The following is a 20,305-nucleotide window of genomic DNA, read 5'->3' as shown; positions in this document are numbered from 1 at the left end:
AATTTGCAATTTGTAAAAAACAAATAAAAAAATACCCATAACACCTCGGTTTTGTACATTTCATGAGCGGAAGATGATACAATATAGTCAAATACGAACTTAAAACCGTATCAAAGTATCATGCTTTACATGAATTTTAAGAAAATCAACCAAAAACTGACAAAAAAGACTAATTTTTGCAGAGTTATCTTCTCTTTCCAATGTTACTTTCCATGATGAGTCTTTTTAGACGAAACGCGCGTCTGGCTTATATATAAAATTTAGTCCTGGTATCTATGATGAGTTTATTTCCATAGGAAATTAAAATTGCTGATTTTGAGTTTTCCTTAAGTTATATTTGTCTGTTATCTGTGTATATTTGGGGCTTAATGCTAAAACTACAAAAAATTTGTTGCAATTTGTTTTGAGGTTAAACCTTAGTTTGACTGGACTAAACTTAGTGGTAAATACTAGAAGGATTTCTATCAAATCATGACATTTCTGTCAAACGAATTAAATTTCATAATCAAATCCATTGTCTGTAAGTAACATTCCCTAATTACGCCTGTGTTTGATACACTGAATCAAAATTGTTCATTCAAATTCTTCTGCGCTATTCTAAATGATAATCCCATGTACTATATAAAGATACGATATCCCTATTACTCCATCAGTTCGCTCACAGACAGTGGTCAGCAATCCCCGAATTAATCTACATTAATTAAAAAAAGTAGTCACCACAGGCTAATTATCTGTAAATAGAGAAGATGTTATTACAGCGGGATTTAAAGTTTAATTCGCAAATGATGTTAGATTTAATAATGAAGTTTCACCAAAATGAACATTATGACCAATTAAATAGTTTTCAAAGAAGATGAGGACTTGAGTACTTAAGATATTGATACGATAAAACTTAGATTAGAGAAGAGTCTCGGCATTCAAATAGACGACTTAGTAAAAATGTTAAATAGGGATTTGCACAGGCCGGATTTTGTGAAAATTGCACACATTGGAATTATGATTGCAAATGAGGAAGGTGTTGATGAAATGGAACCTCCGAAAAAGAAAAAAAAAAAAAAAAGAAGCGGAGTGAAAAACCAAATGTACCTTCGGTAAGCTTGTAATATAGTTTCGTCAATACGTTGTCACCATCGCCAGTTTGTCTTAAAGTTGTCAGAAGCGTGAGTCGCTTGTATTTTGTTTTTGGTATCAGGTAGACAGAACCTGACCAGGCATATCTGTGAATCTTTAGATTCAAAAATGCAGAGAGCCTTTTAAATTAAATAAATGAGTTTTTAACAATTTTAGTTTCAAATCCACAGTGGGCATGCTTATAGAACAGGAACTGTGGTATTTATTTACGTTTGTTCATTTATGAACAAATGGTAAAAAATTACTAAAATAGATAAACAATTCCATAGACTTGATGGTAGCATTTCGGTTAGAAATGTATAGTGATTTGTGTGTTGTTTTAAAGAAAGTTCACAGTTGGTAGCAACTGTGTGTTTTAGAAATCTTTGTTCTACGGACAAATGGTCAAAATTATTAAGTTGCTGACGACGTGATCGTTGCTTCAAGTCTATAAATACGGAATTATACAGTGGTAAAAACTGTGGTTTATGCACTTTTGTTCAAGTTGAACAAATGGTCAAAAATGTTAAATATGGTGACAACGTTTTGGTAGTTTGTGTAGTAAGTTATCTGTAAATAATTGTGATGTTGATCAAATTAAAAGTTTCTGTATACTACATTTTATTTTTAAAATAGTAATTGAATGCACTAAATACAAGAGTGTTTTGAGGAAAATGCAAATTTCGGCATTGATTGAAAAGGATAAATTATTAAGTTAGGTGTGATAATTTTGAAAGAATCAATTATGATATTTAAAGGACACAAACTTTATATGGTGCACGGCTGGTAATCTACACACGCAGAACATTTGGTTCTGCAATGAAAATCGTGAAAGGGTCTTCCGGTTGTGCTTGAGTGGAGTAATTATCACCGCTTCAAAAGGTATGTACATTTCTAAATCGTAATTTTCTTATTCAACTGATCAAAATATTGAAAATCGGAGAATGCTATGCTGTGGTGAATACTTTAACGAAGAGAAACATGTATCATTTACTGTTGTACGTGGAGTTGAACTCCTACAAAATTAGTTGCCCCACGAGAAATTGCATAAAAAAGTGACATTTGAATTTTGATATGGTTATATTAACAGACCTACAAGTTCAAATTTAGTTTTTTTTCGGACAATGGGTATAAATGTCGTTTTGGGCGGCGTGTACGCTATCCGGTGTTGATAGACGTCTTAATAAATCTAAAAACTACATTTTTTCATTATTTTATGCGCGAGGGGATTGGTTCTGATTGATGACATCGTGAATGCGCGAGGGGACGTGAAATCATATCTTTATATCCAAGCTATGAGTTGTTGAAACTTGCCTAAATTTTGGTTAGATTGTTCATGAAAAAAAACACAGTTGTGTGCAACAAAGATAATGAGATAGAATTTTAAAATTAATTGTGGGAAAATAGGTTTCATAATATGTGTTACGAAGACTAAAAAGAAAAAATTGTGTAAACGATTTTGTTTTCTTGCTACAAATAAGATTAAAATTTTCCCTATCAGCCCAATATATATTTTTACGAAAATATTTATTTCCCCTTGAATTAATCATTTGATTTAAGAAAACCCAAATTTTGATATTAGTTTAAATAAATTTTCGCAAATTTTGAGATAGATTTGCAACTCATTGGCTAGACTGTTAATTCATATAAGAGACATTTGTGGAATATTGGGCGTATGACGTTTGAGCCAATTTTTAAAATTTTCATTTTTCAATAGAGTCGATCTTTTCTTTATATACATAAGCAGTCTAACAAATAAATTGTAAATCTGTCTCAAAATTTGCAGATTTGGGCAAATAACTAAACCGATTAGTTGCCCGAATCTGCCCCCCAAAAGTTTTGGTGGTTTATTGTATAAATCAAAATATTTAAACAGACATCAACACTTGTGTTTTCACAATCATTTTTTTTTATTCAAATAAACAATAAAGGGGAGAAACTATTTTCGTAAAAAATATGCATTGGGCTGATAGGGAAAATTTAAATTTTTACTTGAATCAAGAAAAAAAAAAAACGTTTACACATTTTCTTTTTTTTTTATTATTCGTAAAAGATATAATATTGAACCTATCTTCCCAAAATTTATTTCAAGATTCTATCTCATATTTTATTTATGCACTCAAATGTGTTTTTTAATGAACAATCTAAACAAATTTTGGCAACTTTCAACAACTCATAGCTTGGATATAAAGAAATAATTTCATGTCCCCTCACGCATTCACGATGTCCTCAACCAGAACCAATCCTCTCTCAAATAAAATAATGAAAAAATGTAGTTTTTAGATTTATTTAGACGTCTATCAACACCGGACAGCGTACACGCCGCCCAAAACGACATTTATACCCATTGACCGAAAAAAAAACTAAATTTGAACTTGTAGGTCTGTTAATATAACCATATCAAAATTCAAATGTCACTTTTTTATGCAATTTCTCGTGGGGCAACTAATTTTGTAGGAGTTCAACTCCACGTACAACAGTAAATGATACATGTTTCTCTTCATTAAAGTATTCACCACAGCATAGCATTCTCCGATTTTCAATATTTTGATCAGTTGAATAAGAAAATTACGATTTAGAAATGTACATACCTTTTGAAGCGGTGATAATTACTCCACTCAAGCACAACCGGAAGATCCTCTCACGGTTTTCATTGCAGAACCAAATGTTCTGCGTGTGTAGATTACCAGCCGTGTGGTGAGACTTTAATAAAATATTGAATCTGAATTTAAATCTACAATAAATGTGTATCAAGTCAAAGAATGAATTAAATGAATTAATTTATGAGACAATTAATTTGTGAACATTGGACATTTTCCGAATCTTATTTGTATATCTTCCTAATTTTTATATAATTATTATATCGGTTAATTTAAACATAAAAATGGTTAGAAGTTATGATCGCATGATGCTTCATTACAGAATAATTTCTACATTAGTTAGAAGTTATACATGATCGAGTGATGCTTCATTGCAGAATAAAGAAAATAATGTTTATGATATAAATTTAATTATACAGATAAAATTAAGTTAAGTTCACAATAATTTATAATTTTTCAGTCTACATGTGCCGATTCGCTTTTAAAGAATAAGGATACGATAAATGATAGGATCTCGGAATTGGAATCTCATCTCCAAAGTACAAAATATTCAAAGCAAAAAGATAGTTTACGTGATAGTCTTGTGAGTTTTCTGTAAAACCTAGAACCAAAGAGGATATTAGATGATGCTTTACCATCGGATATTCGTAGGTTTCTGGTGGTAAAAGATGCAAGTGGTAAAACGCAAATTCATATAAAACAATGTGAAAATAAAGGGAAGAATGGTAAGTTTTCATGTGGATGTCCGTGTAGACTCTCTGCCGGTTCGGTTGATAGTCTAATTGGTCAAATTCATGCAATTTTTAGGGATAATGGTAGAGGGGGCGATTGGAACGAAATTTTAAAACTTGGCAATCCAGCCGGTGCACCGATGATTAAAAGATATTTGTCCGCTGTTAGATTAGAACAATCGTTAAGTGCGACATCTCCGAAAAGAGCAGTCCCACTGTTTTTTTTAATAAACTTGTACTTTAGTCACGGTACATTTCATATAAGTTATCAGAAAAGAGATTAACAACTTTTCAGCAATACATTTTAATGCGTGACATAGTTTTCTTAAAAGTGATTGCCTTCACTGGCGATCGCGCAGGAGATCTTGGTTCAGTGCTTACAGATCAAATTAAATGGCTTCCAAATAATGAAGGGATTCTTTTGCGTCTTGTAACCGGGAAAACTATAGATATTCGAGAACCGCGAATAGTTTTTGTATTCCCGTCGAGTAATGTGGAAATATGTTCGTACGATGAGATGGAAAATTATGTAAAATTTTGTAAAAAACATGATATTGCATTATCGGGTGGATAATTTTTCCGTCCTTTAACATCGTCTCAGAATGAGATTCTAGATGCACCATTTACATCATCAGCCACCAATGCGAGATTAAAATTGTATTTAAAGGATCTTGATTTGTGGGAAGGTGAAACTCCCCATAGTGCCAGAAGTGGGTGTGCTTTAATATTAGCTTGGTTAGGAATAAGCAATGAAATTATTAAGTCACATGTAGGCTGGAAATCGGATGACATGTTAAAACATTACATTGCCCCAAATGTCTTATGTGATAAAATAAAGTCTGCAAAGTCATTATCAAAAACGAGTGAGGTTATTCCAGATAAGGTGTTTGCGAATATTGAACAAATTCAAAATCTTAGGAAAATTGTTGACTGATTAAATAATTTTATCAAATTACAGAACCAAGAGCTGTTGTTAGAGACCCTGAAAAAAAGTTTGAATGTTGATGTTGTCGCCCAAGCCTTAAGGGAGGTTAAAGAGTACGCGGCCCGTTCTTCAGAGATTAACGTCGATACTATGCAACTTAAGCTCATGAATTTGGACGAAGTATGCTTGAAGAGTAAATGACAGCAATAGAGAATTGTATTCCATGGTATTACAAAGATTCTTGAGCCATAAGAATCATGAGAAAATTGGGTTTCTGGTCACCTCTTTGCTGTCTTCTCCCGCTGAAACAAAGATATATGAAAAGGAGCAAAAGTTCTTAAAGGTCCACGGTTGTATCAAAGAAAAAGTTTCGGACGAAAGCCCCAAAAATGTATCAAATCAAAAATCAGAGAATGACCTCCAGCAGTTCGTCAGTGTGATGCAAGTAGCACAATCCTGCACTCCTGACTCAGAGTCCTCCGACAGTCAAAAATGTAAATTACAGGAGGCCAGCTGCTCCTAGAAAGATACCTCAAATCTTCTCTGGTTGTTTTAAGTGTGGAGATGTATCTCATTTTAGAGTAGATTGCCCAAGAAAATAATAGTGTTATAACTTTTGTAGGTTTCAGATGAACAATACCTTGTAGAGCCATACGTATGGGAATTCTCTGACTCCTTCAAACCGTACGAAGTTGTGAACCGGTGTAGTATGCAGTATGTAAATAGGAATAAGGAAACAGTTAAATATGATGATGTGATGTTTGATCCTGAAGGATATGTTTCAGACTTCGATCTAGATAAGGCAATTACTTTTCCTGATCCATGTAATTTTATTGCTGGCAGTATTCATAATAATAAACATGTTTGGGTTAAAATAATCGAGGAAAATAATAGTGAAGTGTTAAATTGGGTTAATAATTACGCTGATATCCATGACTTAATGCAGCCATTTTAAGGCATGTTTTGGGGTGTACAATATGATGACGTTTACCCACGATCCCGACAGGTCAACAATGCAGCAAATTGTCAAGAACTTATCGATTTTATTGATGATGAAATAACTTCTCGCTTACATGGTTCTGTTACATTATTGGGAAAAGTTGGAGAAGTGCAACCGCCGTATATTGTATCACCAATTACTATAGAACCTACTAAGCCTCGATTGTGTATTAACTTGATGTACCTAAACTCGTTTATGAAAGATACACCTTTCAATCTGGATACTTTGGTTGATGTTCCAAAAACTGTTCGAAAGGGCTCATTTTTGACAAAGTTAGATGATAAATCTGGTTACGACAATGTATTTGTTACTGAATCATCAAGACATTTACTAGGTTTTGATTGGGGAGGGTACTTTTTCTGCTGTAATACCCTCCCATTTGGATGGAAAAATTCAGCTTTTATATACCATACATTAAATTTACAGGGCATTTCATTCCTTCGACGCAAGTCTATTTCCTGTTTATTATACATTGATGACCGATTACTTGAAGAGTTTCATGGTTATCTTCCTAATGATCTAGATAACCCCATAATGAGGTCACATATTGCATTAAGATATGCTGTTAGACTTTTTATAAGTTTGGGGTATTTTTTGAATATAGATAAATCTAGTTTCCTGCCGAAGCAGTCTTTAACAGTTTTAGGTATGATTATTGATACTGTTTGTATGTCATTTTTCATCACAGAGCAGAGGAAACATAAATTCGCAATGTTGAGGGAAAACATTTTAAGCTGTAATTCATGTCCAATTGCACTGATTCAAAAATTTACTGGTATGTGTATATCGATGTCTTTGGCAATCCCAGGGGCGAAACTTTACACTTCGGTATGCAATAGGGCTATTTCTAAAGCTGTAAAGAACTCGACGACAATCAAATCTTAGGGAGGAAGTAAGCCATTGGAAGTTTTTAGATAATTGGATAGCACCGCTCCGTTGGTTTGCAGAAAGACATCATGCTTTGTCTATGTTTTCTGATGCATCTGATTTCAAATGGGGGGTATCAGTTTTAAGCAATGGCCAGTCCCAAACATTTTCAGATTACTGGAGTGATGAAATAAAGGGTTCGCACATTATGATAAAGGAAGCACTGGCCCTGAAGAACGCTATTATATCTTTAGGTGAAAAGTTAGGAAATTCAAGAATAATGGCAAGAGTAGATAACAAAGCCCTTGTTTTTGCTTGGAATAATCAGTATGGTAAAAACGACGAGTTGAACAAAATTTTGAAAGATATTTTTCAATTGACCTTTAATTCTAACATTAACCTATCTGTGTCTTATGTTCATACATCTGAAAATCCGGTCGATGAACCCTCCAGAAATTTATCAAAATCAGATGCATCAATTTCTAAGCGAACCTGGTGGTTCTTGCAATATCTATTTGGCCCACACAAACTTGATATGTTTTCAATTGATAGTAACACAATGTTAGATGAAGATGGTAAATCATTACCGCATTTTACACCTTTTCCTACACCTTTTTCATCTGGGGTGGATGCGTTTGCTCAGAAATACGAATTAGGAGAACGATATTACGCATTTCCCCCTTTTTGTTTGATTCCCACTGGAGTAAATTTTATTTTACAAGAAAGACTTAGCTGTACTTTGGTTTTTCCAGATTTTAAACCAGTTCAACCTTGGTTTCCTGTAGTTTTAGCACAAGCGAATCAAGTAGTTCCTATTGGTTTTAAAGGGGATACTGGAGTTTTGCTTTATCCCTCTGAAAAGGGGTTTCTTTCTGACAAGAAGGGATTGCAATGGAATATGCTTGCTGCTAGTTTTTCCTTTGATAGAGTTCATGAAAATATTGAACATAATTTAGTACCTCCTAAAACTTTGTTCCGGTTTTAATTATAGGTGATTCGATGATTTAATTTTTGAGCAATACAAATGAAAATGTTAATGTTATTTCGATAAGTGGAGGAAAATTGTTAGATTGTTACTTTTCTTCAGTAGAATTTTTAAAACATTCAATAAGTTTTATAGTGATTTCCCATTGTGGAACGAATAATGTAAACAAATCTGCAAAACCGGAAACAGCCCAACTTGCAAATGCTGTAAGAGATTTGGATAACATTTTTCAACTAATACCTGAGTTGCAGAAGGTTAAACAGTTTGCATTTATTTTTTCTAATTGTGTGTATACAAAAAATGAAGTTATTAATTTGAGAATTAATAAATTGAATAATATTTTGAAAGAACTCTGTAAGAAGGGTAAACATGTGTATATAGATCAATCAAATATTTCATCATCCGATTTGAGTGATGTTGTACATTTCAATGAGTCAGTACAATTACTTTTCGTTAGAAATCTAGGTGGATTTTTGAAACTTTACTTATTTTTGTATTGTTGAAGAGCATGTGTAAGTCAATATAATTTTATAAGAAGTTTTTAATTTTGTTTTCGTTTAGATATATTAGTTTAGTAGTTTGTTTTTGTCTGAATATTACATATGAAACTTTGTTTTGATATGTTTTAATTGATAGATTAATTGTATTTGAGAAGTGCCGTTATGTTTTTTTTCACACTAGACACGTGTATCAGATGAATAACAGAAAATGGTCTGTTCATTATAATTAATCAATATCTTTCAACAGGACACATCACTGTCATGTGGCTTTAATTGCGTTTGGTATGGTACTTAACTTTAGACATAGGAATAATCAGGAGATCAGTAGTCTTTGATATAGTAATAAATATTTTAGTTGGACACATTAGTTTATTTTGGTTTCTGCTATATCATTAGGGTGTCATAAACTGCAGACAAGTTTGTTTTCATAATCTTCAAATGACCCTCTAACGACTGCATTTAATTCAATGTCTCCTGATTACTAATGTATCACAGCTCTCAATTATTTGCTCGAAAAGGGTAATGCATGTCCTGTTGTCTATAATAGTTATTGCGTCACAGAATTTTGTTGCCCGGCTAAGTTTAAGGTACTTACGTATATGGACGTCAAGTTGGTTACCTATTCCCTATTCCCTATTCGTTACCTATTCCCTATTCCCTATTCGTTACCTATTCGTTACCTATTCCCTATTCCCTATTCGTTACCTATTCGTTACCTATTCCCTATTCCCTATTCGTTACCTATTCGTTACCTATTCCCTATTCCCTATTCGTTACCTATTCCCTATTCCCTATTCGTTACCTATTCGTTACCTATTCCCTATTCCATATTCGTTACCTATTCGTTACCTATTCCCTATTCCCTATTCGTTACCTATTCGTTACTTATTCCCTATTCCCTATCGTTACCTATTCGTTACTTATTCGATTTTTAATATCCTTCCCCCTTTTTAATTAATTATCATTCTTCTTCTTCCTCTTCTTCCTCTTCTTCTTCCGCCACTTTAAAAATGAACTTGTCCGCAGCATTTCTCCAAAACTACTTGTCAGATTTACTTAGGGTTTCATAAAATGTTAGACTAATATGTCTAGGTGAGCCATCAATCGCTCATTTGTGCATTGGGTTCTATTAAGGGGTATTTTTGGGGGGCAGAAAGAAGGGAGGGGTTTACTATAGAACCCTACGGGATTTTATTTTCTAAAATTTTCAAATGAATATAACTTGAAAACTGTAAGTGATAGATACATGCAGTCTTCAGAAATGATTAAAGGACAATAAAACAAATCACATGAAATATAGGAGAGTCCCTGGGGGGGGGGTCATCCCTACCCCCTTCAATTCGAGAATATGCTTTTAACTTGTAAACGGTCCAGATCCCCACCCCTAAACCATATATATTCTTGTATGGGACAATAAAACTAATCAAATGAAATTAAATAAAAGTTGCTGGGGGTCACCCTCACCCCGTTCAATTTGAGAATGTACTATTATCTTGTAAACGGTCCACATCCCCACCCCTAAACCATATATGTTCTTGAATAGGACGATAAAACAAATCAAATGAAATTAAATGGAAGTCCCCGGGGGTCATCCCCACCCCGTTCAATTTTAGAATGTGCTATTATCTTGTAAACGGTCCAGATCCCCACCCCTAAACCATATATATTCTTGTAGGGGACAATAAAACTAATCAAATGAAATTAAATGGAAGTTCCCGGGGGTCACCCCCACCCCGTTCAATTTGAGAATGTACTATTATCTTGTAAATGGTCCAGATCCCCACCCCTAAACCATATATTTTCTTGTAGGGGACAATAAAACAAATGAAATGAAATAAAAGAAAAGTCCCTAGGGGGTCATCCCACCCCCTCTTGTTTGAAAACTTATAAACGGTCAACATCCCCACCCCTAAACTATATATATTCTTGTAAGGGACAATAAAACTAATCAAATGAAATTAAATGGAAGTTCCTGGGAGTCACCCCCACCCCGTTCAATTTGAGAATATACTATTATCTTGAAAATGGTCCAGATCCCCACCCCTAAACCATATATATTCTTGTAGGGGACAATAAAACAAATGAAATGAAATAAAAGGAAAGTCCCTAGGGGGTCAGCCCACCCCCTCTTGTTTGAAAACTTGTAAACGGTCAACATCCCCACCCCTAAACTATATATATTCTTGTAAGAGACAATAAAACTAATCAAATGAAATTAAATGGAAGTTCCTTGGGTCACCCCCACCCCGTTCAATTTGAGAATGTACTATTATCTTGTAAATGGTCCTGATCCCCACCCCTAAACCATATATGTTCTTGTAGGGGACAATAAAACAAATAAAATGAGATAAAAGGGAAGTCCTGATGGGGTCATCCCACCCCCTCTTGTTTGAAAACTTGTAAACGGTCAACATCCCCACCCCTAAACTATATATATTCTTGTAAGAGACAATAAAACTAATCAAATGAAATTAAATGGAAGTTCCTTGGGTCACCCCCACCCCGTTCAATTTGAGAATGTACTATTATCTTGTAAACGGTCAACATCCCCACCCCTAAACCATATATATTCTTGTAGGGGACAATAAAACAAATAAAATGAAATGTAGGTAAAGTCCCTGGGGGTCACCACCACCCCCTCCTGTTTGAATACTTGTAAATGGTGGAGATCCCCACCAGTAAGCCATATATATTCTTGTATGGGACAAAAAATCAAATCAAATGAACATGGGACCATATGAATTGCGAGTTATGGGAGCTTTGTTTGGGAGACTTCGTAACAGCATCCTTTTACAATTACTTCTTGTTGTTTATACTCTTATATTTGGTACTAGTTCTAAATTTGTTGAGGTAAAATGATCTTTTAATGACCTATTTATATGTGTTTGTGCTCAACCGATCCTTTTACTTTATGTTCGATACTCATGTGTTCCTTATTTGATTTTTTATACGTTCTACCTTTTAACTGCTTTATGTCCGTATGTTTGAAGATGGATCTTGGTTCGAAGGGATGAAATCACCGTGTAAGCGCTTGCATAAAAAAAAAAAGATGTGGTATAATTGCCAATGAGACAACAACCCACAATAGACCAAAATGACACAGAAACTATCAACTATAGGTCAATGTACGGCCTTCAACAATGAGCATAGCCCAAACCGTGTAGTCACCTATAAAAGGCCCAGATATGACAATTTCAAACAATTCAAACAACAAAACTAACGGCCGTATTTCATATACAAAAAAATAACGGAAAACAAATATGTAACACAAACACAAACGATAACTACTTAATTTCAGGCTCTTGTCTAGGGACAGACACATACTAACATAATGTGGTGGGGTTAAACATGTTAGCAGGGTGTACATCGTTTCAGAGCATGCTATTACCTTGTTTAATTCGTTCCATCACTCGCTTATAATTCGCTTATAATACGTGTATCATACGTTGCACCTTTTAAAACATGATTTTCAATTGTTTTGTTGTCTCTGGTGGTAGATTTGGGTTCTTAGAGGTGATATAACTCTATAAGCGCATATGTACCCGTTCCAGCGCTCGGATAATACCCTGTTACTTATTCGTTCCTTATTCGCTTTTAATGCGCGGGGTAAGTATACGTTGCACCTTGAAATAAATCGTTTTTTAATTGTGTTCATGTCTCTGGTGGTAACAATGTGTTTTAAGAGAAGACATGACCCTATTAGAGCGCATGTACCCGTTCCAGCGCTCGGTTAATACCCTGTTACCTATTCGTTACCTATTCGTTACCTATTCACTTATAATACGTTTGTTGTACGTTGCACCTTTTAGAAAAGGATTTTCACTTGTGTTCATGTCTCTGGTGGTAACAATGTGTAATTAGAGATGAAATGACCCTATTAGCATGCATGTACCCGTTCCAGCGCTCGGTTAATACCCTGTTACCTATTCGTTACCTATTCGTTACTTATTCGCTTTAAATACGTTTGTTGTACTTTGCACCTTTTAGAAAAGGATTTTCACTTGTGTTCATGTCTCTGGTGGTAACAATGTGTAATTAGAGATGAAATGACCCTATTAGCGTGCATGTACCCGTTTCAGCGCTCGGTTATTACCCTGTTACCTATTCGTTACCTATTCACTTATAATACGTTTGTTGTACGTTGCACCTTTTAGAAAAGGATTTTCAATTGTGTTCATGTCTCTGGTGGTAACAATGTGTTCTTAGAGATGAAATGACCCTATTAGCGCACATGTACCCGTTCAAGCGCTCGGTTAATACCCTGTTACCTATTCGTTAGCTATTCGTTACTTATTCGCTTTATATACGTTTGTTGTACGTTGCACTTTTTAGAAAAAGATTTTTACTTGTGTTCATGTCTCTGGTGGTAACAATGTGTAATTAGAGATGAAATGACCCTATTAGCGTGCATGTACCCGTTCCAGCGCTCGGATAATACCCTGTTACTTATTCGTTCCTTATTCGCTTTTAATCCGCGGGGTAAGTATACGTTGCACCTTGAAATAAATCGTTTTTTAATTGTGTTCATGTCTCTGGTGGTAACAATGTGTTCTTAGAGATGAAATGACCTTATTAGCGCATATGTACCCGTTCCAGCGCTCGGTTAATACCCTGTTACCTATTCGTTACTTATTCGCTTTATATAAGTTTGTTGTACGTTGCACTTTTTAGAAAAGGATTTTTACTTGTGTTCATGTCTTTGGTGGTAACAATGTGTAATTAGAGATGAAATGACCCTATTAGCGTGCATGTACCCGTTCCAGCGCTCGGTTAATACCCTGTTACCTATTCGTTACCTATTCGTAACCTATTCACTTATAATACGTTTGATGTACGTTGCACCTTTTAGAAAAGGATTTTCAATTGTGTCCATGTCTCTGGTGGTAACAATGTGTTCTTAGAGATGAAATGACCTTATTAGCGCTCATGTACCCGTTCCAGCGCTCGGTTAATACCCTGTGACATATTCGTTACCTATTCGTTACCTATTCACTTATAATACGTTTGTTGTACGTTGCACCTTTTAGAAAAGGATTTTCAATTGTGTTCATGTCTCTGGTGGTAACAATGTGTTCTTAGAGGCAGCACTCGCACCCGAAAAGTGGAAAGGGGTAAAAATAAGTTGCAAAACTTGTTTCCCAATCCACTATAAATAAATATATTTAAATTAAAAAATAAAACGTGTGTTATGCGTTGCTCTTTAAAAAAAGAAATATGTTTGTGTCTTTGGTGGTAACTGTAGGTTTTTAGAGGTGAAATAACCCTAATAGAACATATGTACCCGTTTCAGCGCTCGACTGATACCCTGTTACTTATTCGTTCCTTATTCGCTTTAAATACGCGTAGTATATGTTGCACCTTGAAATAAATCGATTATCGATTGCTTTCACGTCTCTGGTGGTAATTATGTGTTCTCTGATCTGAGTTGAAAAAACTCTATTAGCGCATATGTACCCATTTCACCACTCAGTGATACCCTGTTACTTATTCGTTCCTTATTCGCTTTAAAAACGTGTGTAATGCGTTGCACTTTAAAAAGAAATATGTTTGTGTCTCTGGTGGTAACTGTCGGTTCTTAGAGGTGAAATAACCTTAATCAAACATATGTACCTGTTTCAACGCTCGATTAATACCCTGTTACTTATTCGTTCCTTATTCGCTTTAAATACGCGTGCTATGCGTTGCACCTTGAAATAAGAAGTAACAAATAGGTAACAAGGTATTAGCCGAGCGCTGGAACGGGTGCATACGCGCTAAAAGGGTTATTTCATCTCTAAGAACACATTGTTACCACCAGAGACATGAACACAAATGAAAATCTTTTTCTAAAAGGTGCAACGCACAACAAACGTATTATAAGCGAATAAGTAACGAATAGGTAACAGGGTATTAACCGAGCGCTGACACGGGTACATGCGCGCTAATAGGGTCGTTTCATCTCTAAGAACACATTGTTACCACCAGAGGCATGGACACAATTAAAAAAAATTATTTCAAGGTGCAACGTATACCCTGCGCATTAAAAGCGAATAAGTAACGAATAAGTAACCGGGTATTATCCGAGCGTTTGAACGGGTATATACGCGCTAATAGGGGTATTTTATCTATAGGAACACATTATTACTACCAGAGACATGAAAACAATTGAAAATCCTTTTCTGAAAGGTGCAACGTACAACAAACGTATTATAAGTGAATAGGTAACGAATAGGTAACAGGGTATTAACCGAGTGCTGGAACGGGTACATGCACGCTAATAGAGTCATTTCATCTCTAAGAAGACATTGTTACCACCAGAAACATGGACACAATTGAAAATCCTTTTCTAAAAAGTGCAACGTACAACAAACGTATTAAAAGCGAATAAATAATGAATAGGTAACGAATAGGTAACAGGGTATTAACCGAGCGCTGGAACGGGTACATGCGCGCTAATAGGGGTATTTTATCTATAAGAACACATTATTACCACCAGAGACATGAAAACAATTGAAAATCCTTTTCTGAAAGGTGCAACGTACAACAAACGTATTATAAGTGAATAGGTAACGAATAGGTAACAGGGTATTAACCGAGCGCTGGAGCGGGTACATGCACGCTAATAGGGTCATTTCATCTCTAATTACACATTGTTACCACCAGAGACATGAACACAAGTGAAAATCCTTTTCTAAAAGGTGCAAAGTACAACAAACGTATTTAAAGCGAATAAGTAACGAATAGGTAACGAATAGGTAACAGGATATTAACCGAGCGCTGGAACCGGTACATATGCGCTAATAGGGTCATTTCATCTCTAAGAACACATTGTTACTACCAGAGACATGAACACAATTGAAAATCCTTTTCTAAAAGGTGCAACGTACAACAAACGTATTATAAGTGAATAGGTAACGAATAGGTAACGAATAGGTAACAGGGTATTAACCGAGCGGTGGAACGAGTACATGCGCGCTAATAGGGTCATTTCATCTCTAAGAACACATTGTTACCACCAGAGACATGAACACAAGTAAAAATCCTTTTCTAAAAGGTGCAACGTACAACAAACGTATATAAAGCGAATCAGTAACGAATAGGTAACGAATAGGTAACAGGGTATTAACCGAGAGCTGGAACGGGTACATATGCGCTAATAGGGTCATTTCATCTCTAAGAACACATTGTTACCACCAGAGACATGAACACAATTGAAAATCCTTTTCTAAAAGGTGCAACGTACAACAAACGTATTATAAGTGAACAGGTAACGAATAGGTAACGAATAGGTAACAGGGTATTAACCGAGTGATGGAACGGGTACATGCATGCTAATAGGGTCATTTCATCTCTAATGACACATTGTTACCACCAGAGACAAGAACACAAGTGAAAATCCTTTTCTAAAAGGTGCAACGTACAACAAATGTATTATAAGTGAATAGGTAACGAATAGGTAACGAATAGGTAACAGGGTATTAACCGAGCGCTGGAACGGGTACATGCGCGGTAATAGTGTCATTTCATATCTAAGAACACATTGTTACCACCAGAGACATGGACACAATTGAAAACCCTTTTCTAAAAGGTGCAACGTACAACAAACGTATTATAAGTGAATAGGTAACGAATAGGTAACAGGGTAATAACCGAGCGCTGCAACGGGTACATGCACTCTAATAGGGTCATTTCATCTCTAATTACACATTGTTACCACCAGAGACAAGAACACAAGTGAAAATCCTTTTCTAAAAGGTGCAACGTACAACAAATGTATTATAAGTGAATAGGTAACGAATAGGTAACGAATAGGTAACAGGGTATTAACCGAGCGCTGGAACGGGTACATGCGCGGTAATAGTGTCATTTCATATCTAAGAACACATTGTTACCACCAGAGACATGGACACAATTGAAAACCCTTTTCTAAAAGGTGCAACGTACAACAAACGTATTATAAGTGAATAGGTAACGAATAGGTAACAGGGTAATAACCGAGCGCTGCAACGGGTACATGCACTCTAATAGGGTCATTTCATCTCTAATTACACATTGTTACCACCAGAGACATGAACACAAGTGGAAATCCTTTTCTAAAAGGTGCAACGTACAACAAACGTATTTAAAGCGAGTAAGTAACGAATAGGTAACGAATAGGTAACAGGGTATTTACCGAGCGCTGGAACGGGTACATGCGCTCTAATAGGGTCATTTCGTCTCTAAGAACACATTGTTACCACCAGAGACATGAACACAATTAAAAAACTATTTATTTTAAGGTGCAACGTATACTTACCCCGCGCATTAAAAGTGAATAAGGAACGAATAAGTAACAGGGTATTATCCGAGCGCTGGAACGGGTACATGCACGCTAATAGGGTCATTTCATCTCTAATTACACATTGTTACCTCCAGAGACATGAACACAATTGAAAATCCTTTTCTAAAAGGTGCAACGTACAACAAACGTATTATAAGTGAATAGGTAACGAATAGGTAACGAATAGGTAACAGGGTATTTACCTAGCGCTGGAACGGGTACATGCATGCTAATAGGGTCATTTCATCTCTAATTAGACATTGTTACCACCAGAGACATGAACACAAGTGAAAATCCTTTTTTCTAAAAGGTGCAACGTACAACAAACGTATTATAAGTGAATAGGTAACGAATAGGTAACAGGGTATTAACCGAGCGCTGGAACGGGTACATGCGCTCTAATAGGGTCATTTCTTCTCTAATTACACATTGTTACCACCAGAGACATGAACACAATTAAAAAACGATTTATTTCAAGGTGCAACGTATACTTACCCCGCGCATTAAAAGCGAATAAGGAACGAATAAGTAACAGGGTATTATCCGAGCGCTGGAACGGGTACATGCATGCTAATAGGGTCATTTCATCTCTAATTACACATTGTTACCACCAGAGACATGAACACAAGTGAAAATCCTTTTTCTAAAAGGTGCAACGTACAACAAACGTATTATAAGTGAATAGGTAACGAATAGGTAACGAATAGGTAACAGGGTATTAACCGAGCGCTGGAACGGGTACATGCGCTCTAATAGGGTCATTTCGTCTCTAAGAACACATTGTTACCACCAGAGACATGAACACAATTAAAAAACGATTTATTTTAAGGTGCAACGTATACTTACCCCGCGCATTAAAAGCGAATAAGGAACGAATAAGTAACAGGGTATTATCCGAGCGCTAGAAAGGGTACATGCACGCTAATAGGGTCATTTCATCTCTAATTACACATTGTTACCTCCAGAGACATGAACACAAGTGAAAATCGTTTTCTAAAAGGTGCAACGTACAACAAACGTATTATAAGTGAATAGGTAACGAATAGGTAACGAATAGGTAACAGGGTATTAACCGAGCGCTGGAACGGGTACATGCATGCTAATAGGGTCATTTCATCTCTAATTACACATTGTTACCACCAGAGACATGAACACAAGTGAAAATCCTTTTTCTAAAAGGTGCAACGTACAACAAACGTATTATAAGTGAATAGGTAACGAATAGGTAACGAATAGGTAACAGGATATTAACCGAGCGCTGGAACGGGTACATGCGCTCTAATAGGGTCATTTCTTCTCTAAAAACACATTGTTACCACCAGAGACATGAACACAATTAAAAAACGATTTATTTCAAGGTGCAACGTATACTTACCCCGCGCATTAAAAGCGAATAAAGAACGAATAGGTAACGAATAGGTAACAGGGTATTAACCGAGAGCTGGAACGGGTACATGCATGCTAATAGGGTCATTTCATCTCTAATTACACATTGTTACCACCAGAGACATGAACACAAGTGAAAATCCTTTTCTAAAAGGTGCAACGTACAACAAACGTATTATAAGTGAATAGGTAACGAATAGGTAACGAATAGGTAACAGGGTATTAACCGAGCGCTGGAACGGGTACATACGCTCTAATAGGGTCATGTCTTCTCTTAAAACACATTGTTACCACCAGAGACATGAACACAATTAAAAAACGATTTATTTCAAGGTGCAACGTATACTTACCCCGCGCATTAAAAGCGAATAAGGAACGAATAAGTAACAGGGTATTATCCGAGCGCTGGAACGGGTACATGCATGCTAATAGGGTCATTTCATCTCTAATTATACATTGTTACCTCCAGAGACATGAACACAAGTGAAAATCCTTTTCTAAAAGGTGCAACGTACAACAAACGTATTATAAGTGAATAGGTAACGAAAAGGTAACGAATAGGTAACAGGGTATTAACCGAGCGCTGGAACGGGTACATGCATGCTAATAGGGTCATTTCATCTCTAATTACACATTGTTACCACCAGAGACATGAACACAAGTGAAAATCCTTTTTCTAAAAGGTGCAACGTACAACAAACGTATTATAAGTGAATAGGTAACGAATAGGTAACAGGGTATTAACCGAGCGCTGGAACGGGTACATGCGCTCTAATAGGGTCATTTCTTCTCTAAAAACACATTGTTACAACCAGAGACATGAACACAATTAAAAAACGATTTATTTCAAGGTGCAACGTATACTTACCCCGCGCATTAAAAGCGAATAGGGAACGAATAAGTAACAGGGTAGTATCCGAGCGCTGGAACGGGTACATGCACGCTAATAGGGTCATTTCATCTCTAATTACACATTGTTACCTCCAGAGACATGAAAACAAGTGGAAATCCTTTTCTAAAAGGTGCAACGTACAACAAATGTTTTATAAGTGAATAGGTAACGAATAGGTAACAGGGTATTAACCGAGCGCTGGAACGGATACATGCGCGCTAATAGGGTCATTTCATCTCTAATTACACATTGTTACCTCCAGAGACATGAAAACAAGTGGAAATCCTTTTCTAAAAGGTGCAACGTACAACAAATATTTTATAAGTGAATAGGTAACGAATAGGTAACGAATAGGTAACAGGGTATTAACCGAGCGCTGGAACGGATACATGCGCGCTAATAGGGTCATTTCATCTCTAAGAACACATTGTTACCACCAGAGACATGAACACAATTAAAAAAGATTTATTTCAAGGTGCAACGTATACTTACCCCGCGCATTAAAAGCGAATAAGGAACGAATAAGTAACAGAGTATTATCCGAGCGCTGGAACGGGTACATGCATGCTAATAGGGTCATTTCATCTCTAATTACACATTGTTACCACCAGAGACATGAACACAAGTGAAAATCCTTTTTTCTAAAAGGTGCAACGTACAATAAACGTATTATAAGTGAATAGGTAACGAATAGGTAACGAATAGGTAACAGGGTATTAACCTAGCGCTGGAACGGGTACATGCGCTCTAATAGGGTCATTTCTTCTCTAATAATACATTGTTACCACCAGAGACATGAACACAATTAAAACACGATTTATTTCAAGGTGCAACGTATACTTACCCCGCGCATTAAAAGCGAATAAGGAACGAATAAGTAACAGGGTATTATCCGAGCGCTGGAACGGGTACATATGCGCTTATAGAGTTATATCACCTCTAAGAACCCAAATCTACCACCAGAGACAACAAAACAATTGAAAATCATGTTTTAAAAGGTGCAACGTATG

General features: G+C 35.8%; 1 long non-coding RNA gene across 1 annotated transcript; it reads left to right on the top strand.

The window, feature by feature from the left end:
- Nucleotides 1-694: 694 nt before the first annotated feature.
- On the top strand, nt 695-8,872 carry LOC143078156 (uncharacterized). Its single transcript, XR_012979075.1, has 2 exons — nt 695-1,091; nt 5,400-8,872. It is a non-coding gene; the product is annotated as an uncharacterized LOC143078156 (long non-coding RNA).
- Nucleotides 8,873-20,305: the final 11,433 nt, after the last annotated feature.

This window comes from Mytilus galloprovincialis, chromosome 6 (assembly GCF_965363235.1).
Source record: "Mytilus galloprovincialis chromosome 6, xbMytGall1.hap1.1, whole genome shotgun sequence".
NCBI lineage: Eukaryota > Metazoa > Mollusca > Bivalvia > Mytilida > Mytilidae > Mytilus > Mytilus galloprovincialis.
This window is presented reverse-complemented; position numbering and strand designations above follow the sequence as displayed.